The following is a 26,905-nucleotide window of genomic DNA, read 5'->3' as shown; positions in this document are numbered from 1 at the left end:
GTCCAGGTTCGATGCATGAGACAGGGCGCTCAGGGCCAGTGCACTGGGTAGACCCTGAGGGATGGGATGGGGAGGGAGGGCGGGAGGGGGCTTCAGGATGGGGGGTGGGGTGGGGCACACGTGCACCTGTGGCTGATCATGTCGTTATCTGGCAAAAACCACTACTATACTGTAAAGTAATTATACTCCAATTAAAATTAATTAATTTAATTTTTTTTAAGTATTGTCCCTTACATTACCAAGTGTGTGATGAAATGGTTATATAATGTCCCAAACTGTGGCCAGATTCATGACCCTGAAGGGCCTCTGCCATCTACCTCTACAAAGATTAAATCATGGCCACTGAAGCTGCTGACCTTCAACACCCCCTGAAAGGAGTTCAGGGTGAAAATTAGGAATGAGGCACTCTGTGCTCCAAACAAAACACTGCAGAAGAGGCCTTCAGATAGTTAGACACTCTGGGGAGGAGATTTTTATGACCCCTGATTCTTGTATCTTCTCAAACCTAGAGAAACACTAGCATCACTGACAGTGCCGGCCACTTTGGCTATTAAGGAAAAAAGTGCAATTAAAGTCAAAATAGAGCAGCTATGGAATAACTAGGTGACACTATGGTGTGATTTCAGACAAGTCCTTGTGCTGTTGAGAACTTGAGTTTTCTAAACTGTGTCAGACTTAGGGTGCCTGCAGCCATTCTGAAAACCAAGTCTGCTAGCAGCAGATGACTGCAGTCTTACATTTGAAAGGTCTCTTCTTATAACTGTTACATGTTTAGACAAGGAAATTTCTCTGGATCCTATGTTGACAAGAAAAAAGAAAAAAAAAATGTGTAATGACCAATAGCCACATTAAAGGTTAAGACCTATGTCAATAAACCTAGGATACAACTGGATACCTGACTGCAAGTCCCCTCAAAGTGTTAAGTCTAAATTAGGATTTAGGCTCCATTTCAGGCTTAACTTTTTCTAATTTGTCTATTAATGTTCAGGTTGTCATTCCTCCAACTGTTTCTGAGTCCTCATGGCTCCAGCCCTTTGGACAGGATGACCCAAGCTCTGACCCTATCTGGACCACAATCAAAACCATCATCAAATGTAACCTGGTTCTTACTCCTTCTTTGAGCCGTAGTTACAATAACTTTTACTCATCTATGGCCTCTGTTTTTTTAAACTACCTGTAAAGACTTGTCTCCTCCAGATGACAGCAGATTAACATCAAGATAAAAATGATGCAGAGAGAAAACCCCAAAGAGATTACAGTCACTCCTCCAATCAGAACCTGTGGGAATAACTACAAAAGTCACTCTGGGGCCTCTTAATAAAATGGAGTGAGCGCTCCGTGACCCCAATTAGACAGGGTCTGTGAGTCCCATGTCAGCATTGAAGAAGTTATAAAAGATTGACCTTCTGTCCCTCATCACTGCAATAAAGATTTCTTGAGGTTCATGTCTCTCAAGGAAAATTTGAAGTAGGAAATAGATTGGCCCTTGGGCTGAACAGGTGGTGATTGTCAAACAGGCAAAACTGAGGTATTGTCCTCAGCCAGACAAGAACAAGAATGACACCTATATCCCTTTCTCCACTGATATGCTGCTGCTGCTGCTGCTGCTAAGTTGCTTCAGTCCTTCCGACTCTGCAACTACATAGATGGCAGCCTACCAGGCTCCTCCATCCCTGGGATTCTCCAGGCAAGAACACTGGAGTGGGTTGCCATTTCCTTCTCCAATGCATGCATGCATGCTAAGTCGCTTCAGTCATGTCTGACTCTGTGCGACCCCATGGACAGCAGCCCACCAGGCTCCTCTGTCCACGGAATTCTCTAGGCAAGAATACTGGAGTGGGTTGCCATTTCCTTCTCTGTCTCCCTTGATATGGAGGAAATAAAATGACGGAGGAATTTGCTGCAGTGAAAAGGAAAAAAAGAAGGCGGTGGGGGGAGGGAGGGGGCGAGGGTGAGAAGTAAGGTTTTTTTTCTTTTCTTTCCAGAGAACAGAGAAGATAAAGAGAACAGTGAGCAGGTCTGAGCATTCCTAGTGTTTTGTTTTGCTTTTTACTTTAGCTGCTCCTAACTCTGCATGTCCGGAGAAGGCAATGGCACCCCACTCCAGTACTCTCGCCTGGAAAATCCCATGGATGGAGAAGCCTGGTGGGCTACAGTCCATTGGGGTCGCTAAGAGTCGGACACGACTGAGTGACTTCACTTTCACTTTTCACTTTCATGCATTGGAGAAGGAAATGGCAACCCGCTCCAGTGTTCTTGCCTGGAGAATCCCAGGGACGGGGGAGCCTGGTAGGCTGCCGTCTTTGGGGTTGCACAGAGTCAGACACGACTGAAGCGACTTAGCAGCAGCAGCAACTCTGCATGTCTGTAACTTAGTTTGCTTTTCTGCCCCCTAACTCTGCAGGAGCTACCCTTCACACCTATTGTCCATTGTTTACCCTTACAACACCGCTCCCCTTGTAGTTACAGATCAGAAACAAGGCTGCAGAGCCACCGAACTGCCAGCCTCAATTACTGGGTTACTATGCCAGCCTGTGGGTGGAGGAGCCTGGTAGGCTGCAGTCCATGGGGTCGCAAAGAGTCAGACACAACTGAGCGACTTGACTTTCACTTTTCACTTTCATGCATTGGAGAAGGAAATGGCAACCCACTCCAGTGTTCTTGCCTGGAGAATCCCAGGGACGGGGGAGCCTGGTGGGCTGCCATCTGTGGGGTCGCACAGAGTCGGACACTACTGAAGTGACTTAACTGCAGCAGCATGCCAGCCTATGACGGTTTTTGAGAAGATTCTAACACACTTGTGCCTCATCACCAACCCCTCACTGGGAACCCTTGCCTTGTATAAGCCCTAGACTCTTCATGGTGGGGGCACAGTTCTTGAGACACAAGCCTACTCTGTTGCCCTCTCCACTGGCTGAGGATTAAAGCCACCTTTCTATTTCCTCCAAGTTCTGTCTAAATCTCCGTATTTTTTTATTCAGCTTCAGAAAGCCAAGATTTTGGCCAGCAGCACTTGTATGCTATTTTTAAGTGACCCTCCATACATTCTCCTAAGTACGTGGCAAAGAACAGTGCAGGAAGTTTCCTTTCTCTCCACACCCTGTCTAGCATTTATTCTTTAATATGTTTAGGGCCAATCTGATGGATGTGAGTACTTACCTCATTGGACTTTTGATTTGCATTTCTCTGATCATTAGGGATGCTGAGCATCTTTTCATGTGCCTATCTGCTATCTGTAGGCTTTTCTCAGAGAAATATCCATTTTGATCTTTGGCCCCCTTTTTTTTTTCTTTCTTGGTTTGTATGTATTTTTGATCTTGAGCTGCATGAGCTGTTTTGGAAATAAATTCCTTGTGTCTCTTCCTTTGCAAATATTTCTTCCTATTCTGAGGGCTGTCCTTGTCTTTCTTTGAGGGTTTCCTTTTGGTGTGCAAAAGCTTTTAAGGTTAATTCGGTCCCATTTTCTGATTTGTGGTTTACTTTCATTTTTCTAAGAGGTAGATCCACGAAGAACTTGCTGCGTTCATGTCAAATTGTGTCCTGTTTATATTTGTCTGAAAATTTCATAGTATCCATCCTTACAACTAGATTTTTTAATCTACTTGGAGTTTATTTTTGAGTATGGTGTTAAGGAGTATTCTAACTCATTCTCATTTTCATGGCTGAAGGAAGCTTCTCAACGTCCTCCATAGTGGCTGTTACCAATTTACACCCCAAGCGTTGGTGGAGGAGGCTTCCCTTGTGTCCACACCTCTCCAGCAGTTATTGTTTTTAGTGTTTGTCCATGGGCATTCTGACAGGTGTGATGTGATCCCTCGCTGTAGTTTAGATTTTCATTTCTCCAATAAATAGTGATGTTGACACCCTTTCTTGTGATTATTTTAAAGGGTGTGAGTTAAACTTACTTCTTGAAATTCGCTTTATTAATGCTCACCTTGTTTTAAATTCTTTTCTGATGACCACACCTAAGGCATTTCTCCATGAGATGGTTGGATGGTATCACCCATTCAGTGGACATGAGTCTGAGCAAGCTCTGGGAGTTGGAGATGGACAGGGAAGCCTGGCGTGCTGCAGTCCGTGGGGTTGCAGAGTCGGACACGACGGAGCAACTGTGAATTGAACTAGGAGGGCAGGTGTTTTTTCCTTTGTGAAATGAAAATATCTCCTGCTGTATTAATAAACAAGAAATGTCACAGCCATGAGAGATTTCTGGCCTTCAAATGTGAATGAGGGCTCCCCAAAAGGCGATCCAGAGGATGCTGCCAACCCCAATGGTAATTGCTGAGGAGTGGGGGCAATGCAAGAAGCAAGGTGAACTAATAAATAGGATTGGCCCCAGACAGCTGAGATGCATACGAAAGGAATGAATGCCGCGAGCCCAGAGGTTTGCATCTTCCCGTACATAGAATGCTAAATTCCTTAACTAGGTATCTGATCTTTGCTGTTCAGACTGCCTGCTCCCTTTGTTGCAAACTTGTGTACAGCCTGACTCTCCCTCTTGCCTCCTTGGAGCAGTTTTCTCAGAGTTACTGAGATGCTGTCTCCAAGGCTTGGAGTTGTAAACATTCCCACCAAGTAAAATAACTTTCTGCTTTCAGCTTGTGACTGTATTTTTTTAGTTGACAACTTACAGACCTTGAATCCTTGTGAAAGTTAAACGCCCAGCCGTACAGCTCTTCACGGTGTTGTTACAGAAAATGGCCACAGGGTGGCAGCACTGCTTCATACCACACCTTTTTTTTTTTTTTTTAAACTATAATTTCCTTGTTATTTTCTATTGGGATATAATTGATTTCTAAAGTTGTGTTTGTTTTAGATGTATAGGAACTCAATTCAGTTATATTAATACATAGACGTTTATCTATTCTCTTTTGGTTTCCTTTTCACATATGGATGATCACAGTGTGTTCAATAAACTTCCCTGTGCTATTCAGTAAGTACTTTTTGATTGGGGGCAGGAGGAGAAGGGGACGACAGAGGATGAGATGGCTGGATGGCATCACTGACTTGATGGACGTGAGTTTGAATGAATTCCCGGAGTTGGTGATGGACAGGGAGGCCTGGCGTGCTGCAATTCATGGGGTTGCAAAGAGTCGGACACGACTGAGCAACTGAACTGAATGTGTATGTATAATATGATATATTATAGATAGGTAGATTTAAGGGATTGTTAATTCCAATCCCTAAATTATCCTGCCTGTATCTGGAGGGCAACAGGCACTCCAGGTTCATTGTGGAGGCACCCTGCATGCCACATGCTCCCAGCTCCCTCAGCCCCAGGACACTCCAGCCTTGGGACCCAAGCTAATCAGGCTCCAGGGATGTGACACCGGTGGGCCTAGGTCACTATGTCCTGAAGGAAACAGAGTCATCATTCCTTTTTTTGCTTTTTCTGTTTTTATCTCATCATTTGAACTGGAGTTTATAGGTAAATTGCAGTCTTGTGGGTGTGTGGTGTTTTATTTTTTTCCTTCTACCAAAATTAGTTTCACTTCTATTAATACATACTGAGGTTTTTTTTCCCATATAGGTTATGTTAGGGTGTGGAGTAAGTGTCCTTGTGTTAAACAGTGGGTCCTTGTCATTTATTTTACAAATAGTAGTGTGCATGTATTAGTCTGAAGCAACTCTGAAGAAACTCATTTTTCCATGCCCTGTATCTTTATATCTTGGCGATTCGAAGTTTCTTTTCTAAGTCTGCAAGGCTCTGTCTCCAGGCAAGAAGTTCAATTGTATCCATCTTTAGATTACACCTAGAGGTGATATCATGATACTGATACTTGTCTCTTCTGTGTCCCTTACTTCACTCGGAATAATCATCTCTACTTTCTTTCCTGTGGCTGGCCTTGGATTATTTCCTGCTTCTTTAACGTTGAGAAATATTGCATTGTGTACATGTACCCCGTCGTCCATATCAACTCAACTGTGCTTCTACAATTAGCTTGATTCCCAGTCTTGGCTATTGTACCTTACAGGGTCAAAATCACAGGGCTAGCCATCTTTTAAAAAATATTTTGTATTCTCGACCCCACCCCAGTCCAAACATGAGATACAAGCCTGCTCAGGCTCCAGGAATAGGATAGCAGCCCAAATCAGGGAGGGTGCATGCAGGGAATAAATTAGTCATTGATTTTTTTTTTTTCTCTGTTTTCTTTAATTTCATGCTGAAGCTATGTCACATTCGTAGTTTTGTGCTTGCCGTTAGTGTGCAACTTGCAACCACCTGATCAGTTATGACATGTATATACAGCGTATCTGTTCCTTTTGGATTCTTTTGCCATAGAGATTATTACAGAAGCTCAAGCAAAGTTCCACTTGCTGAACATTGAGTTCTTCTTGAGCATCAGTGACAGCTACAGATTTCTGCATATATATGAAAGGAAGGAAAGAGATAATCCTTTTGGATTATCTATTACACCTACAGATTCTGTGTACATGTAAGTCCCTACCTCCAAATTCATCCCTGCACTTTCTTTTTTTTTTTTTTTTTTACTGGAACCCTCTGTGTTTGAATTCTCAGAGTCTCTTTTTGGATTGTAAGCTAGTTCCTTTGTATCTCTTTTTTAATTTTTCCTACAAGGAACATCAAAGGCTGTTGTCTTCCTCAGTCTGGCTGATTTCACTTAGTGTACAATCCTTCAAGGTCCATCCTCCTAGAAACCAGTGGCATAATTTCTTAATTTTAGTGGTGCTTTTTTTTCACTCAGCAAGGCTGAGTGATGGTCCATTGTCTATATGGAACACATTTTCTTAACATTTAATCTGTCAGTGGGCATTTACTAATTACTACCAGGTCCCTGCTGGGTGTACTCAAGTGCCTAGGAGGCTGCACACAAGAAAGGGGGCTTGAACTGGAATGCCCAGCACCAGGGCACATGCAGGGTTTGTAATATTTGTTCCCAAGTCCCTGGAGGCCGGGATCCCTCTGGGGAGTCTGGTCTGAGCCAGAACATAGCAGGCAGTAGATGTTTAAAAAGGGTTCAATGAAGGGCACCCTGCCAGGCTGTGTCAAACTCACCCCAGTCCAGGTAGCAGCCCCAGTCAGGGAGGTTGGAGGGAATAAAGTAGGCACTGCTTCTCTTTCTTTCTCTTTAATATCATGCCGATGTTATGTTGCAGTATAGTCGGTTTGCGATGTTGTGATTGTTGCTGTATATAACCACCCGATTCAGGTATAACATATCTATGCTGCCGCTGCTACTAAGTCGCTTCAGTCATGTCCAACTCTGTGCATCCCCATAGATGGCAGCCCACCAGGCTTCCCTGTCCCTGGGATTCTCCAGGCAAGAACACTGGAGTGGGTTGCCATTTCCTTCTCCAATGCATGAAAGTGAAAAGTCAAAATGAAGTCGCTCAGTCGTGTCCAACTCTTATCGACCTCATGGACTGCAGCCCACCAGGCTCCTCCGTCCATGGGATTTTCCAGGCAAGAGTACTGGAGTGGAGTGCCATTGCTTTCTCTAAACGTATCTATGAGATATGTCTATTCTTTTTTGGCCATAGAAGGTCAGAGTTGTGAGCATCAGGTCCTGGTGGCGGATGTATCTCAGATACAGTTTTCTGTGTATACAAAGAAGGAAGGTAGGAGATAATTTCTGTGGATTCTCTCCTGAAGTGAAGTGAAGTCATTCAGTCATGTCCAACGCTTTGCGACCCCATGGACGGTAGCCTACCAGGCTCCTCTGTCCATGGGATTTTCCAGGATTCTCTCCTGGAGATGCCAATCTCTGTATATAGGTTAGAGGTACAGATTCCCATGCATACGGGAAAGGAAGGAAGGGAAGGAGAAAGGAAGAGGATAATCCTTGGGGATTATCAATTACACATACAGGTTTCTATGTCTATGTTCAGATCTCCTAATTCATTTTCAGGCCCTTCACATTCTTTTCTTTTTTCTTTTTTTTTCTATTTCTTGGAACCCTTTGTATTTGAGATCTCAGAGTTTCTTTGGACTCATAAATAAGATACTTTGTATGTCTACTGATAATTTGCCTAGCAGGTACATCATACACTATTGTCTTCCTATGCTGACTGACTTTTCTTAGAAATGATCCTTTAAGGTCCATCCGTGTGGATACCTGTGGACACATGACCCCAGATTCAGTGTCTGGGAGGGGGTCACCCTGGAGACTGTGGACATGTAACCCCAGGTACAGGGTCTGAGGGTGGGGTGACCTTTGAGAGTGTCCACATGTGACCTCAGGTGCAGGGTCTGGGGGTTGTGTAGGTCTCACCCCTCTGCACGAGTCCGGATGGTGTGTACCTGGAGACCCCCTCTCTCCCTTTTTACTGTAGCACGTCTTGTTCCCCTGAGATTTCCAGCTCCTGAGTTATAGTGAAGGAAAGGAAGCGTGTGTTGCAGGTGCTGAGCAAGGGGGCCAGGGCAGACCATGCTTAAAAGGCTCATGCTCCCTAAAGGCTTTCATGGGAAGTTTAAAGACAAGGTTGCTACTGCTGCTGTTAAGTCGCTTCAGTCGTGTCCGACTCTGTGACCCCACAGACGGCAGCCCACCAGGCTCCACCGTCCGTGGGATTCTCCAGGGAAGAACACTGGAGTGGGTTGCCATTTCCTTCTCCAATGCATGAAAGTGAAAGTGAAGTCGCTCTGTCGTGCCCAACTCTTAGCGACCCCATGGACTGCAGGCTACCAGGCTCCTCTGTCCATGGAATTTTCCAGGCAAGAGGGCTTATGGAGTGGGTTATCTGCTCAGGGACCTTCTCCTGATTGGCTGGTGGTGAGGTCATCGGGAGTCAGCATCATCACCTTCTGTTTCTAACGGGTCTGGAGTCTGCATGCTTGTGGGCAGCATGCAGTCAACTTCTCCACCTGGTGGGGATTTCAGCGTGTATAGGACAGCTCACAGGACACAGCTCAGAATATTATCTACAGCCCTTGAGAAGGAACTTAGGTCCTTGACTTTGTTTAATGGCTCAGTTACTGTTTTCTCTTCTTTGATGGTTTTTCTTTCTTTCTTCATGTTCTCACTTCTCTGGTTAAATGCACTCTTTGGAACTCAGAGAAGCTGGGGAGTCTAAAGGTTTTCTACAGACAGGAGGCAGGTAGAAGACATGATATGTTTTCCCTTAAAATTTGATGATTTTTGGATTAATGGATTAATCAGTGCTTCGTAGGATCTTCTCCTCTTGTTTTATTCCCACCTCTTCCCAGGAAGATCAATTTCAGTGATTAAACTGAAGAGGAAAAGTTAACATTTTACACAACCTCCTGCTCCTTCTGCCTCTGTAACTCAGCTTGCTCCTTGCAAAGTCTGGATCACATAGGTCTCAGAAAGTGGGGACTCACAATAGTAGGAACTGGAGCTTATTGCACTCACCCTTGTCCTGCTCTCTGCAATTACCCAGCCCCTTCAAACCCACAAACCCATTTAATCATGCCTGTCCATGTATAAAAACTCTGTAACCCCTTTGTTTGGGGCTCAAAGCTTGAAGTGTTAACTCCTGTGGGCTCACTAGGGTAATAAGCCTGAGTTCTCCAACTCTCCCAGTGTGGCGCTTGGTTTCTCGAGTACTGGTTTCTGCAACAAAGGACAAGGTAGGGACTTCCCTGGTGGTCCAGTGGCTGATAGCTGGTGCTTACAATACACAGGACCCAGGTTCAGTCCCTGGTCAGAGAACTAGATCCCACATGCCACAGCTGAAAGATCCCTGTGCCAGAACAAACTGACCCTGGAATGGAAGATTAACTGTACTTAAAGCAAGATGACACTGGTCAGACCACTGATGACCAATTTGCAGATGACTGACAGAGCTGACTGCGCTGTTTCTGCATGTAGCCCCTCTGCCCCGTTCCCACCCGCTCCCCCCCACCCCAATCTATAAAATCTCTCACCCCCTGCTTGTTGGTGGTGGGAACGGCCTTGCTTGGACGTCCACCACTCAGCTCTCTACAGTTGCTGGCATCTAAAATACAGCCCACTTTTCTTTCTGCCAACCTGGACTGTTTCTTGGCTTTTAAGAAGAGAGCAGCCAGACCCCAGGTACTCTTTTCAGTAACATGCTGATTCACAATTGTTTTAATAAATAATTAGGTATTGATTGGGCTTCCCTTGTGGCTCAGCTGGTTAAGAATCCACCTGCAGTGCAGAAGCCCTGGGTTCAATTTCTGGGTTGGGAAGATCCCCTGGAGAAGGGAAAGTCTACTTTCCCCTACTCCACTCCAGTATTCTGGCCTGGAGAATTCTATGGACGGAACAGTCTATGGGGTCACAAAGAGTCGGTCACTACTGAGTGACTTTCACTTTCACTAGGTATTGGTTTAGGTTTATTTTACTGTTACCTATCAGTGGGTCTATGCATTCTGATATAAGCTTTAGGCAAGGAAAAACGTTTCTTGTTACTAATATGAACAGTATTGCTTCTATTAATTAATAAATTAAGTTTAGTTCTGTTGCTCAGTCATGTCCGACTCTTTGTGACCCCATGCACTGCTGCATGCCACGTTTCCCTGTCCATCACCAACTCCTGGAGCTCGCTCAAATTCATGTCCATCGAGTCAGTGATGCCATCCAACCATCTCATCCTCTGTCGTCCCTTTCTCCTCACGCCTTCAGTCTTTCCCAACATCAGAGTCTTTTCCAATGAGTGAGTTCTTCACATCAGGTGGCCAAAGTATTAGAGTTTCAGCTTCAGCATCAGTCCTTCCAATGAATATTAAGGACTACTTTCCTTTAGGATTGACTGGCTTGATCTCCTTGCAGTCCAAGGGACTCTCAAGAGTCTTCTCCAACACCACAGTTCAAAAGCATCAATTCTTCAGCACTCAGCTCTCTTTATGGTCCAACTCTCACATCCATACATGACTACTGGGAAAACCATACCTTTGACTAGATGGACCTTAGTCGGCAAAGTAATGTCTAGGTTGGTCATAGCTTTTCTTCCAAAGAGCAAACCTCTTTTAATTTGATGGCTGCATTCACCATCTGCAGTGATTTTTGAGCCCAAGAAAATAAAGTCTGTCACTGTTTCCGTTGTTTCCCCATCTATTTGCCATGAAGTAATGGGACCAGATGCCATGATCTTCATTTTTTGAATGTTGAGTTTTAAACCAGCTTTTTTGCTCTCTTCTTTCACTTTCATCAAGAGGCTGTTTAGTCCCTCTTTGCTGACTGCATATCTGAGATTATTGATATTTCTCCTGGTAAATCTTGATCCCAGCTTGTGCTTCATCTATCCCAGTATTTTGCATGATATTCTGCATTTAAGTTAAATAAGCAGGGTGACTATATACAGCCTTGATGTACTCCTTTCCCAATTTGGAACCAGTCTGTTGTTCCATGTCCATTTCTAACTGTAACTTCTTGACCTGCATACAGGTCAAGGCCGGCCTGTCAAGAGGCAGGTCAGGTAGTTTGGTGTTCCTATCTCTTGAAGAATTTTCCACAGTTTGTTGTGATCCACACAGTCAAAGGCTTTGGCATAGTCAGTAAAGCAGAAGTAGATGTTTTTCTGGAACTCTCTTGCTTTTTCAATGATCCAACAGATATTGGCAATTTCATCTCTAGTTCCTCTGCCTTTTCTAAATCCAGCTTGAACATCTCAAAGTTCGCGGTTCACGTACTATTGAAGCCTTGCTTGGAGAATTTTGAGCATTATTTTGCTAGCATGTAAGATGAGTGCAATTCTGCAGTAGTTTGAACATTCTTTGGCATTTCCTTTCTTTGGGATTGGAATGAAAACTGACATTTTCCAGTCCTGTGGCCACTGTTGTGTTTTCCAAATTTGCTGACATATTGAGTGCAGCACTTTAACAGCATCATCTTTTAGGATTTGAAGTAGCTCAGCTGGAATTCCATCACCTCCACTAGCTTTGTTCATAGTGATGCTTCCTAAGGCCCACCTGACTTTGAACTCCAGGATGTCTGGCTCCAGGTGAATGATCACACCATCATGGTTATCTGGGTCTTTAAGATCTTTTTTGTACAATTCTTCTGTGTATTCTTGTATAATTAATAAAGTAGTCTGATATTAATTAGTTGTTTATGTATTTATTATTGTTATTTAGGTGATTGTGTGGTTGACCTTGAATGCTTTCTTCACTGAAGACTGCTTTAAAGCTGACTGTGGTATTGTATATGCTTATTCTCTAGAGATGTTTGTTGTTGTTGTTCAGTTGTCCAGTCATGGCTGACTCTTTATGACCCCCTGGACTCATGGCCCACCAGGCTCTAGCCTGCCCTGGCCGGCCAGGCTCCTCTGACCATGGAGATTTTCCAGGCAAGAACACTGGAGTGGGTAGTGATGCCCTCCTCCAGGGGATCTTCCTGTCCCAGGGATCTTCGAGTTCCCTGCATTGGCAGATGATTCTTTACCACTGAGCCACCAGGGAAGCCCAGAGACATTTATACCCTATAACTAAAAATCTGTGTCTAAAAACTTATATCTTTTAAAATAACACTGAAAGTTATGTTATGTTTTTAAGTAATATTTAAAGTTGAACTAAAGTTCTTTTCTGAACAACCAGCTATTAGCAGGCTTGTAAGGCTTACTAGCTCTACTCATAAATGATAGGATGAGTTTGTTCTTGTAAACTGTCCTTAGCAGCTCCTCTGGCTCCAGGATATTTAACTCCTTTCATCATCCTTTATGGTACTTTATCCATAGTACCAGCTTTAAATCTCTCTCTTCTACACATAGATGCTAAGTGAGTCTTATTTACTTATGAGAGTTGAATCTGTGGGAAGTTTGATCTGATTTTAACCTAAGTGTTGTGAGGTTTAAAATCTCCCCTAGGCTTCACTTAGTCCATTGAAGAACACTTTCCAGGATGCTCATCTTGTCAGGACTTATCTCCTCTTGTATGTTCAGTTCAGTTCTGTCGCTCAGGCATGTCCAACTCTTTGCGACCCCATGACTCACAGCACGCCAGGCCTCCCTGTCCATCACCAACTCCCAGAGTTCACTCAGAATCATGTCCATCGAGTCGGTGATGCCATCCATCCATCTCATCCTCTGTCGTCCCCTTCTCCTCTTCCCGCAATCCCTCCCAGCATCAGGGTCTTTTCCAATGAGTCAACTCTTCGCATGAGGTAGCCAAAGTACTGGAGTTTCAGCTTTAGCATCATTCCTTACAAAGAAATCCCAGGGCTGATCTCCTTCAGAATGGACTGGTTGGATCTCCTTGCAGTCCAAGAGACTTGCAAGAGTCTTCTCCAACACCACAGTCCAAAAGCATCAATTCTTCGGTGCTCAGCCTTCTTCACAGTCCAACTCTCACATCCATACAGGACCACAGGAAAAACCATAGCCTTGACTAGACAGACCTTTGTTGGCAAAGTAATGTCTCTGCTTTTGAAAATGCTATCTAGGTTGGTCATAACTTTTCTTCCAAGGAGCAAGCGTCATTTAATTTCATGGCTGCAGTCACCATCTGCAGTGATTTTGGAGCCCAGAAAAAGTCTGACACTGTTTCCACTGTTTCCCCATCTATTTCCCATGAAGTGATGGGACTGGATGCCATGATCTTTGTTTTCTGAATGTTGAGCTTTAAGCCAACTTTTTCACTCTCCACTTTCATTTTCATCAAGAGGCTTTTTAGTTCCTCTTCACTTTCTGCCATAAGGGTGGTGTCATCTGCATATCTGAGGTTATTAATATTTCTCCTGGCAATCTTGATTCCAGCTTGTGCTTCTTCCAGTCCAGCGTTTCTCATGATGTACTCTGCATATAAGTTAAATAAGCAGGGTGACAATATACAGCCTTGATGTACTCCTTTTCCTATTTGGAACCAGTCTGTTGTTCCATGTCCAGTTCTAACTGTTGCTTCCTGACCTGCATACAGATTTCTCAAGAGGCAGGTCAGGTGGTCTGGTATTCCCATGTCTTTCAGAATTTTCCACAGTTTATTGTGATCCACACAGTCAAAGGCTTTGGCATAGTCAATAAAGCAGAAATAGATGTTTTTCTGGAACTTTCTTGCTTTTTCCATGGTCCAGCAGATGTTGGCAATTTGGTGTCTGGTTCCTCTGCCTTTTCTAAAACCAGCTTGAACATCAGGAAGTTCACGGTTCACGTATTGCTGAAGCCTGGCTTGGAGAATTTTGAGCATTACTTTACTAGCATGTGAGATGAGTGCCATTGTGCAGTAGTTTGAGCATTCTTTGGCATTGCCTTTCTTTGGGATTGGAATGAAAACTGCCCTTTTCCAGTCCTGTGGCCTCTGCTGAATTTTCCAAATTTGCTGGCATATTGAGTGCAGCACTTTCACAGCATCATCTTTCAGGATTTGAAATAGCTCAACTGGAATTCCATCACCTCCACTAGCTTTGTTCATAGTGATGCTTTCTAAGGCCCACTTGACTTCACATTCCAGGATGTCTGGCTCTAGGTCAGTGATCACATCATTGTGATTATTTTGTATGTTAGGAGCTTATTAACGGGTTATGAAGTTATTGATATTGGAGGGGGTGACTGTGTGTGCTTCATGACTCAGTCAAGCTCTCTATTCTTTATTAACCACTAAATTCTCCTTTTTTTTTATTTCCTCAAAACTTTTGTATAAGCTATGTTCCTGAGGTACAAAACACAGCCTACATCTTCCCCTCCCTTTGGCTACGCCTTGACCAAACATCTGATCATTACAGTAATTATGCTTTCTTCTGTTCTTCCCCAGGGTTCCCTGAGATGGGGTTTACCAGAGTGTTGATTATCAAACAGGCTCCTCTAGAGGAGAGTGAATCACCACCAAGTTCTCTGACTTTTAGGCTGATGCTCATCCTATTCTGGTGAATAATTTTGTTGTTATAAGTATGTGAATGTAGGGCTAAGCATAGAGGGATATGTAATCCCAGTGTGGATCTTCATTATGGTGTAATCAGAAGTGTTAAAGTCAGCTTCATGGCTTATTTATGATTTTTTTTATTATTTTACTTTTTAATTTAAAAACTTGTCTTCCACTTTTATTGATGTGCAATTGACATATAGAGACTGTATAATTTTAAAATATGCACCATAATAAGTCAACTTACATACATGATGAAATGATTGTCACAAAAAATATAGTGAACATCCAATCTTACATAAATACAACATTAAATAAATATGAAAAATAGTTTTTCTTTGTGTTGAGAACTCAAGATTCTCTTAACTTTCATATGTAACATACACAGTGTTAAGTTTATTTCACAGTTTATTTTCTTTTAACTGTGGATTTTTACAACTTCACTAGGACTTAACTTTATTTCGAGGTAATCCCATGCTTTACACTGGATTTCTATTGATATGAGTTAATCTTGGGACCAAAGTGGCTGACATGCAATGTGCCAACCCTAATTAGTTAATATAACTTCCTCAGACTCCCTCTCGTATATGCTTGGTCTCACAGTCGTATCTGACTCTTCGAACCCCATGGACTGTAGCCTGCCAGGCTTCTCTGTCCATAGGATTCTCTAGGCAAGAATACTGGAGTGGGTTGCCATTTCCTTCTCCAAGGGATCTTCCTGACCTGGGGATAGAACCTGCGTGTTCTGTATCTCCTGCCTTGCAGGTGGGTTCTCTATCTGCTGAGCCTCCTCTTATGGCTTACCTTTCATCCCTACCATTTCCCACAGGGCAGGGTTACACAAGGCATAGTTTTTGCGCAGCTCATGTCTGCTTCTTCTAATCTTCTATGTTTAGAGACCATTCTTGACAGATGCAGATAATTGCATGTGTAATTGTATCAATGTTAGACATTAGTAGACTAAGATCATGGCATCCGGCCCCATCATTTCATGGCAAATAGATGGGGAAACAGTGGAAACAGTGGCTGACTTTATTTTTGGGGGCTCCAAAATCACTGTAGATGGTGATTGCAGCCATGAAATTAAAAGACACTTGATCCTTGGAAGGAAAGTTATGACCAACCTAGACAGCATATTTAAAAGCAGAGACATTACTTTGCCAACAAAGGTCCGTCTAGTTAAGGCTATGGTTTTTCCAGTGGTTAGGTATGGATGTGAGAGTTGGACTGTGAAGAAAGCTGAGCGCCAAAGAATTGATGTTTTTGAACTGTGGTGTTGGAGAAGACTCTTGAGAGTCCCTTGGAGTGCAAGGAGATCCAACCAGTCCATCCTAAAGGAGATCAGTCCTGGATGTTCATTGGAAGGACTGATGCTGAAGCTGAAACTCCAATAATTTGGCCACCTTATGCGAAGAGTTGACTCATTGGAAAAGACCCTGATGCTGGGAAAGATTGAGGGCAGAAGGAGAAGGGGACGACAGAGGATGAGATGGTTGGATGGCATCACCAACTCGATGGACATGGGTTTGGGTGAACTCCAGGAGTTGGTGATGGACAGGGAGGCCTGGTGCGCTGCAGTTCATGGGGTCACAAAGAGTCGGACACAACTGAGTGACTGAACTGAGATTGGAACTTGTTTGCTTATGGGGCTATTAAATCCATCCAGGTATTTACAGGGCTTCACTTTAATTATTAAGCTATATCTCCAGGTTGAGTATGACTTTCTATGTATAAGTTTAAGTCATATATTGGTATTCAGTGTAGTAGTATGAGTTAGGTTAAAATCAGAATTGAAATATCTAACATTTTTTTTCTTTTGAAGATTATTAAAATGTACTTTATTGCTTATTTTGTTTGAGGTGCATGACAGGTCCAGAGTGATGTCTTTTTTTTTTTTTTTTTAACACACATTATCTTTTTTATTGGGGTATAGTTGCTTTACAATGTTGTGTCAGTTTCTGCTGTACAATGAAGTGAATCATTGTGTGGTTGTGAATCAATGAAGTGAATCCCCATCCCACCCCTCTAGGCCATCACAGAGCACAGAGCTGGGCTCCCTGTGCTCAGCAGCAGCAGCTTCCCACTAGCTGTCGGTGTTACAGATGGTAGTGCGTATATATCAAAGGTACTCTCTCAGTTTGTCTCACCTTCTCCTTCCCCCACTGTGTCCACAAGTCTGTTGTCGAAGTCAGTGTCTCTAGTGCTGCCATGAAAATAGGCTCCTCAGTACCTTGAGTCAACATTTTGCTTCAGTAGACAAGACATGGGGGCTCATACATGGTTTCGTTAGCTGGAGCACAATTAGCTCCTTGTGCTGTCTACTTCTTGCCCAGAGGCCAGAGACAGACTGGTCTGGAGGGGGACGGGCATGTATTCACAAAGCTAACTCAAAAATGGGACAGCTGGGAAGGCAAAATTGTGATAATTTAAAGTGGCTCTGCATGGTGGCTTTTGTTAAAAATACCAAAACAAAAACCCAGTTCCGGGAGCCTCTCCAGGAACCAAGCCTGCAGCTGACACAGAGGATCTGTATTAAACCCAGCCACACCACTCTCAGCGCATTACCACGCGACATTTACATGGAGTTTGTTAATTTATTGGACTTCCCTGATGGCTCAGCTGGTAAAGAATCTGCCTGCAATGCAGGAGACCTGGCTTCGATCTCTGGATTTGGAAGATTCCCTAGAGAAGGGACCAGCTACCCCCTACAGTATTCTGGCCTGAAGAATTCTATGGACTGTATAGTCCATGAATTACAAAGAATCAGACACAACTGAGCAAGTTTCACTTTCAGTCTGTCAATTTATTACAACTGGTACACTCAACAACAGTTTGATATGTCACGGGTATCTCTGCCATTTGCTACTGTAAAATCACATAGTATCTATGGTGATACAGCTCAGTTGAAGTGTGGCTTTCCATTAAACAGCTTCAATTTACTCATCCATATGATAAACTTTTAACCATGGTCAGAGTGGGCCTACCCAAGATAGTTTTACAAATCAAATGAAATAATTCATATTTGATTCATTGATGTATTTATTTTTGTCCGTGCTAGGTCTTCACTGCCGCTGAGGCTTTGCACTAGTTGTGTAAATGGAGAGAACTCACTAGCTGTGGTGTGTGGCCTTCTCACTGCAGTGGCTTCTCACGTTATGGAGCAGGGTCTCCAGGGCACAGGCTCAATAGTTGTGGGGTACAGGCTCAGTTGCTCCATGGCATGTAGGACCTTCCTGGACCAGGGATCAAGCCCCTTTTCCCTACACTGGCATACAGACTCTTCACTACTGGGCCACCAAGGAAACCCGTGAAGTAATTAATACACAAGAGAATTTTACAGAAGCCACACATGCAAGCAATTCCAGGAGTTGGAATTCTTCAGAAGGAAGTAATGAGCATATCATTTCTGTTTTATATTTAAAGCTTTGCTTGCATAATAGTTTAAAATCATTTCTTAAAAACACAGCAATACAAATGCCTCTAAGCAGGAAGTTGATATAATGGAATGCTGTGGAGAGATAGCAAGAAACACACACTAATCAGAAATGTCATTAGTAGCTATTTTTTCTGGGTAGTGGAATCACAGGAAATGATTAAAATTTTCTGTTTGCTTTGCAGTAAGTTATGAATTTTCTCCCATATATGTATAACTTGGATAACTTTTTAAAAAGAGATTACTTGTATGTGGGGAGGGGGGTGGGGGGGGGATAGGAATCAGTGTTTCCCTGTAAAATAGCTTTTAGGTAGCTCTCCCCAGAATTTTCATTCTACAGAATTCCATTATTCGACGCTTGTGGTAGAACAGTAAGTGCAAGGCCATTCCTGAGCGCTATCAGAAAAGTCTTTTTAGCAAAATTACTGCCTTTCCAAGTAATCATACCTGCAAAAGAAAAGGATTTCTCTTCCATTTCCCGTCATTATAAGTTTAAATTAAATTCTGTCTTCTCTTTGTTTCCTTGTTCTCTTGTCCATGTTGTTTCTCTGTGGCTTAGAAGTGGATCATTTTGTGAGACTGTCTCTATGGAAACTCTCAGAAAATACAGAAAGAATTGGCCAAGTTGGAACAAACACAAACAGTGAAATTCATTTCATAGTCCTTTTGTGGACTGTGATTGTCCAGTCCATCTCTTTCTTTTCTGGTTCTGATGCTGAAATGCTTCATCTCGTTTTGCACGGCCTCAGCCACCTCTGAGACATGGTGTCCCTCAGACCTGAGGAGGAAGGCTTTGCTCCCTACGTCACAGCACCAGCAGGACAGTTGTTCTCATCCCCGCTAATGTGTATGGGAATCCAAGGTAAAGGAAGCGATGCTTTATTTGCTTTGTTTAGTTCTTTTATTTCTCCTTGATGGAAGCTAAGGCTCTGTAAATGTTATTGTAGTCTACTTATTTTATAACAGCTACTTAGCAAAAGGGTTTAGCCTTTCTTCTCTGCTGAATCTCAAATGAGAGCCTTTAAAAATGTAACTTCTCTCTGAGGTAATGCAACAGTAACCCATATATTGACTCAGGATATGAGAAACTCTTGGACAGTTTTTTTTTTTTTGGTATCCTGCTGGTTGTGGTTGGCGAGAGTGCATGTGTAATGTGGCATATGCTTTGCCCAGATGGACTTATAATAGAAGCAATTTCAATGAAATTATTTAATATGTACCATTTTCAAAAATATGCACTGTTGAAGACCAGCTCAGTGGATGGACCGAGTATAAGCTCCAAAGCACTTCCCAAAGCCACACTTGCAAGAAAAAAAACTCATGGTAAATGTTTGGTGGTCTGCTCCCCAGTCTGATCCACTACAGCTTTCTGAATCCCAGTGAAACTATTACATCTGAGGAGTATGCTCAGCAAATCAGTGAGATGCATCAAAAACTGCAAGGCTTGCAGCCAGCATTGGTCCACAGAAAGGGCCCGATTCTTCTCCATGACAATTCCCCACTGCACATCACACAAGTAACTTCAAAAGTTGAATGCATTGGGGTACGGCGTTTTGCCTCATCTGCCATATTCACCTGACCTCTCGCCAACCGCCTAACACTTCTTCAAGCAACTTGATGACTTTTTGCAGGGAGAATGCTTCCACAACCTGCAGGATGCAAAAAAAGTTGTCCAAGAGTTTGTCATATCCTGAAGCACATTTTTTTTTTTTTTTGCTACAGAAATAAACAAACTTATTTCTCATTGGCAAAATGTATTGATTCTAATGGTTCCTAAATAAAGATATGTATGAGCTTAGTTATAATGATTTAAAACGCACAGCTTGAAACCACATTTATGTTTGCCCCAAACTAATAGATGGACAACAGGCATTTAATAAGATGCTCAGCATCAATAGTTATTAGAAATGCAAACAAAATCACAGTGAAACACCACCTCACACCAGTCAGAGTGGCCCTCATCCAACCCTTCTTGTAGATAGGACACAAGTCAGGTATCTTTATGTATCTTTGTACCTATTTGTGTCTTTCATTCATAAAAGTGATTAATAGCAGAGAGGCAGAAAGTACCATGATGTTTTGAAAGGTTCTTAATTCTCACCAAATGAGAATTTCTAGGAAAGCATTTATTTTATATAAAACTGAAAGATGGTATTAAATGTAAAATTATGAAAAGGAAATAACTGAAGAAGCTCTGATGGAAACATTGTTGAATTCTTTTGTCAATCTCAGGGAGAGAGTATTAAATGTTTAAAGGCATTTTAATGATGATAACTTTGGAATTAGATTTCTCCACAGTGTTAATGCTGAGGGAGGCTATTTGATACACTTTTAAAATGTTGTGTAGGTGAGATTTACATAAATAACAGCAGTTATATACCCATGCAGATAACTAAGATTTGCTTTGCTAATATGTATCACTGCAAATCACAGAACAATAGATTAAAACATTTGTGCAACTAATATAACAGGCAAATTAGCTAGTTGCCTTGGGATTGTTAATTGGAAAATTGCTGACTAGATCTAGGTATGGTACAGTATTTTAAATTAGTGCCTTCCTTTATCAGATAATTTCAATAATTTGAGGACATGAGAAGAAGCAGCACATCTTTTGTCTTCCATAGTTCGTGATTGCATGAAAAGGATGTTGGATATTGTACATCCGAAAGAGTGGAAAGCTCTTAGTCCTCAGGGCAATAAGCAGTATGATATAACTCTGTTCCCTTGGGCACATGGAGCTTTAGAATTTCCTGTAAACCCAAGTTCAGTGCTGCTCCTTTGCTGAAGTCTTACGTCTCTGGGTAAGTTAGTCTTCACACTACCATCAAGGAGCATGGGTAAGCAAGTTTCATATAGAGAACTAGAGTGCATGTCCACAAAATTTCATGTAGAAGGAAAACAATCCCTCAGATCCATGACACTGGCTATTACATGGAAGTTCCTGAGCATGAATGCGTGTGATTTAATATGCTTTTCAAATCCAGGACACCTGAACACTTGCTCGAGATCCCCAAGGAAGAGAGAGGTCATGAAAAGATAAAGCAAGCTTCATCACCAGCTCCTTTTTGATGGTCTCTGGTGGTAGACGTGACAACATGGAGAACATGCCTACATCAGACGGTCCCCAGAGCCCAGGACCCCAGCAGGAGGACCACAGTCACAACCAGGGGCCACCCAACTTGGAATATCAGGCCTTCAGTCCCTACCACATCTCCCAGCATGCCACAAATAATTAAAATTGAACGGATGAGAAAGCATCACCTTATGACAATAAGAGACTATCTGGAGCAAAGAGCTTGGAAGAAGGAAACCATGCCTGTCTGATCAGCTACTAGGGCTCATCCCTGTAAAATGTGAGTCAGTGGCCACACACAGCATACGCATGGAACACACACACACAGAACACATACACAGCACATGCACAGAACACAGCGCACACACAACACACACACACAGAAATTGTTTCATGGGAGTAGAGTGAGGGGAGGGCCTAGGTCCCTTTGGGCTACTGTAACCAAAGACCACAGGTGCCGAGGTCCAGCCCCGGCTGATCCAGGGTATTCGAAGGGAAGACGGCTTCGGCGAGTTCACTGGATACAATAGCTTTAATTAAATATTAATTAGAGATATAAAGAGTAATAGAATAAGGATAGCTCAGCAGGAAAATTCAGTGGAGAAAAGAGGCTGAGTAGCTTGGTTTACGCGGGAAACCAATAAAACTTCAAGACAAGAAGCTTGCACCACTTACGTGGGCCGCAGGCGTCCTTCCGTTCTCCCAAAGGGGAGGAGACACTGAGGCCTCCCAGGTCGGATCTTAGAAGCCCAGGCATAATTAGTAAGCTTGGTGGGTTCCACGCTCAAGATGGAGACTCAGCCAGAGTTTGAGAGAGAGAACGACATGGGGAGATCAGTCTTTCGAGGAACTGATCCCAATTCTTTATTTTCCAGGGTCTGTTTTTATACACTGAGATGTTATACAAAAGTCACGTGGGGTCAGCAGTCCTGACTTTTTTTAAAGTAAGGTGTTTCATACAGATGTATACAGAGGTCTTAGGGGTGTTACATCATCTTCTAGCCAGGGGACCTGCTGACAATTTATGACCCTCTCCTTGTGACAGCGGTCAGTCAACACTTATTTCTCCAGGGGTGATTATTCTTAAAACAGATGCCACCCAAATAAAGTTACATTCCTATAGGGTGAGGGTGTAGTGGGTTTTAATTAAGGAAAGAATTTACTTAGCCTAAGGTCTAACGTGATTAATATCAAAGGTTAATACTTATTTCTTCTATATAGTCATTAATGTGTATAAGGGCAGGGGATGTGGAGACTTAGCAGTAAACATTGGCTCAACAAATGAAAAACCCTTCACCAATACAATTTCTAATCAGCCTACTATACTATACTTTTTCTAACTTATCTAAAGAACCTGTTTTTAGAAGGTTTAAAGCATCTCGTGCCTCTCATGGTTGGGAGGCTGTGAGCAATCACATGTGGCTGGACAAGCCTGTCAGGCAGCCTAGAGAACCTTCAGAGGAGTTTGTAGATTGAAACACTCCTATCACACCCAGGAATTATTATTAACTGGAGCTCTAAGTTAACTCCTTCTCCGAAAGAGGTGGTGGGGGACAGCCCCCCATAAAGTCAGAGGTGTAGGTGAGAGCACAAAGTAGTAAAGTAGGCAGACTCTGGTTTTGGGGGTAGATGCTCGAGAATTTCCAGGGGGACTCCTGAGGCTCGATCCTTCCTTTGTGTATGTCGAGCCTCCTTCCTCATGACCTTTGCCATGGGTGGAGGTCCTCATGCCGGCTCCCCGCACACAGGCATGGAGGTTTATGAACAATAGATGCTTCTGGAGGCTGAAGGCCAAGGTCAGGGTCAGGGTCAGGGTCGGGTTCATGTGGACCCCACAAGGAGAAATGGGGACGGGCTCCATGGTCCTTCCGTAACAACACTGACCCCATTTCTGAGGGCGCCACTCTCATGATAAGTGTCTCTCCAGGGCCCCACCTCCTAATACCATCACATGGGCATCAAGATCTAATGCATGAATCTGGGGGAGACACAAATGTAGCAGGAGCTGAAGTGAACATCCTTGGGCCATACTTTTGAGTTATTGCTTTTTCTGTCTTTTTCCTTAACAAGATAAATTTAAAAGCCAGATGTGATCAACCAGGATTATTATTCTTTTTAAAATTAAAATTAATAGAAATGTTGCATCAACTTTGCCTACTTGGGATCAACCACCCTTGATTGTGGTGTATAACTATTTTTAATACATTGTTGGGTTCTATTTGCTAATATTTTCATGTAGATTTTTACATTTATGTTCATGAGAGATATTGGTCTGTAGTCTCCTTTCATTTTTCAGAATTTACCTTTGGTTCTGCTGGGCCTTCATTGCTGTGTGGGCTTTTCTCTAATTGTGACAAGCAAGGGTTACTCTCCATTTCTGGTGCATGGGCTTCTCTTCGAGGTGGCTTCCCTTGTTGTGGAGCACAGCTCTAGAGCACAGGTTCAGCAGTTGTGGTGTGTGGGCTTAGTTGCTCTGTGGCATGTGGAATCTTCCCAGACCAGAGATCAAACCTGTGTCCCCTGCATTGGCATGTGGGTTCTTATCCACTGTACCAACAGGAAAGTTCATTATATGATTTCTGTTGTTTTAAATTTATTAAAGTGTGTCTGTGGCCCAGAATGTGACATGGTATATCTTTGTGAATCTTCCATGTGAGCATGAGAATAATGCGTGTTCTGTTGTTGCCATAATTCGTAGATGTGAATTGTATCCAGTTGATGAATGTTATTTTTTTTAATATTTATTTATTTGGCCATGCTGGGTCTCAGTTGTGGCATATGGGATCTTCACTGTGTTATGTGGAATCTTTTGTTGCAGCTTACAGACTCTCTAGTTGTGACATGCAGGCTCAGTAGTTGGGGGTGTGGGCTTCAAAGCATGTGGCTTCACCAGCTGTGGCAACGGGCTTAGTTGCTCCATGGCATATGGGATCTTAGTTCCTGAACCAGGGTTTGAATTCATGTCCTTTGCATTGCAGGTGGAGTCTTAACCACTGGGCCACCAGGGAAGTTCCTAGATGTTGTTGTTGAGTTTTACTGTGTCCTTCCTGATTTTCTGCCTGATGATTTCTAATAGACATTTAGATTTCTAATAGTCCATTTCTAATAGACAGGTGTTGAAATCTCCAGTTCAGATAGTGGATTTACCTATGTCTTTTGCACTTTTATTAATTTGTCCTTCACACAGTTTGTCCGTTTCTAGGTTCATTCACATGAAGGATTGTTGTCTTCCTGATAATTGATCCTTTTACCATTATTTAATGCCCTCTTTATCCCTGACACCTTTCCTTGCTTTGAAGCTTGTTCTCTGTGAAATTAATAGGCTACTCCTGCTTTATCTTGACTACTGTTTACATGTGGATTTTCCTTCATCTGATTGTCTTTATACTCAGTGTGAGTTTCCTATAGACAATGTATGATTGAGCCTGCTGTTTTGATCCAGCTTACAATCAATTATTGGTCATTTAGATCACTGACTTTCAAAGTGTTTACTGATATAGTTGTATTAGTATCTACCATATTTGTTACTGTAGTTTATTTGTTGCCCTTTTACATCTAATTTTTTGATACTCTTTCTGCCTTTTGTGATTTTACCTGAGCATTTTGTATGATGTCATTTTCTCTCTTTTATTAGCATATCACTTAAATATTCAGTTTTACTTTTTTTAGCAGTTGCCCTAGAGTTTGCATCATACATTTACAGCTATCCATGGGCCACTTTAAAATAATGTCATAATTCAAAGGTGGTATAAATACCTTCGGAGAAGGCAATGGCAACCCACTCCAGTACTCTTGCCTGGAAAATCCCATGGACGGAGGAGCCTGGTAGGCGGCAGTCCATGGGGTCGCTAAGAGTCGGACACGACAGAGCGACTTCACTTTCCCTTTTCACTTTCATGCACTGGAGAAGGAAATGGCAACCCACTCAATTGTTCCTGCCTGGAGAATCCCAGGGACGGGGGAGCTTGGTGGGCTGCCGTCTATGGGGTCGCACAGAGTCAGACATGACTGAAGCGACTTAGCCGCAGCAGCAGCAGCATAAATACCTTAAAATAACAAAATAATCCTTGTCCCTTCCTTCAGTCCCTTGAATCTTTGCTGTCAGTTTTAAAATTTATATGCAAGCATGTTTTTGTTGTTGTTTAGTCACTAAGTCATGTCTATTTGTGACCCCATGGATCATAGCCTGCTAGGCTCCTCTGTCCATGGGATTTCCCAGGCAAGAATACTGGAGCAGGTTGCCATTTCCTTCATCAGGGGATCTTACTGACCCAGGGATCGAACCTATATCTCCTGCATTGGCAGGCAGATTCTTTACTGCTGAGTCACCTGGGAAGCTCATATACAAGCATAAACAGGCATATATAAGTATATAATATATGCTCAGATAATTGAATATATTATTGGTAGTCTTATTTAACAAAATATTATCTGATAGATACATGAGGACTAAGAAAAATAAAAGTTTATTTTTGACTTCACTTATTCTTTCCTCAACGTTCTTTCTTCCTTTATGTAGGCCTGAGTTTCTGACCTTCTCTCTAAACAACTATCGTTTTCCTTCTATCTAAACAATTTATTATTTCCTTCTCTAAACAACTTACTTTTACCATTTCTGCCAAGGCAACAAATACTCAGTCTTTGTGTGTCTGAAAAAGTCTATATTTCTCCTTCATCTTTGATAGATAATTTTGCAGGTTATAGAATTCTAAGTTGGTCATTTTTTTTCTCAACACTAAATATTGGACTCTCTTCTTGCTTTCACGGAGTCTGAGAAATCAAATGTAATCCTTCACTTTGTTCCTCTAGGGTGTTAGAGAATGATTAAAAAAAATTCAGGAAATACAAACTTTAACCCTTCATGAAGCAAAAAATGTCCATTTGGAAAATTGCAAAATGGGGGAGATGGCAAGAAGCTTTTCTAAGAAAGAATGAAGAACAAAACAGAGACGAATAGAAAATTTCTGATTGGCTGAGCAACATAGTCAACCTTGTTTAGGATGAAAAGAAGCAGGTAATAAGTGTAGAGCCCAGAACTAGCTTGGCCTTTGGGGATTGACTGACTGGATATGCACTGTTTCTGGTAAAGAGGAACATGTCCAGAGACACAAAAATCATGTTGTTTCAATTTCCTGCCATGGCACCCAGGAGCAGCTCCACCTTGGACCTACAAAGTTATTTTAGCACCAGAAAAAGTGCTTTGTTTTTGTTCCACAGCCCCCCCGTCTTGTGTCTCTCAGGATTTCTTGTTTGTCTTTGGTCTTATGTAGGTTGAGCATAAAATTCCAGCCAATATTGTTTCATAACCCTAAAAACGATGATGCCATACAAGTGCTGCACTCACTGTCCCAGCAAATTTGGAAAATTCAGCAGTGGCCATAGAGCTGGAAAAGATCAGCTTTCATTCAAATCCCAAAGAAAGGCAATGCCAAATAATGTTCAAACTACTGCACAATTGTTTATTTCACATGCTAGCAAGCTAATCCTCAAACTCCTTCAAGCTGGGTTTCAGCAGTATGTGAACCAAGAATTTTCAGATGTACAAGCTGGATTTAGAAAAGGCAGAGGAGCCAGAGGTCAAATTGTCAACATCTATAGGATCATAGAAAAAGAAAGAGAATTCCAGAAAAACATCTATTTCTGTTTCATTAACTATGCTAAA

This window comes from Bos indicus x Bos taurus, chromosome 24 (assembly GCF_003369695.1).
Source record: "Bos indicus x Bos taurus breed Angus x Brahman F1 hybrid chromosome 24, Bos_hybrid_MaternalHap_v2.0, whole genome shotgun sequence".
NCBI classification, from domain to species: Eukaryota; Metazoa; Chordata; class Mammalia; order Artiodactyla; family Bovidae; genus Bos; species Bos indicus x Bos taurus.
The sequence above is the reverse complement of the archived record's forward strand: the minus strand, read 5'-3'. Positions refer to the sequence as shown.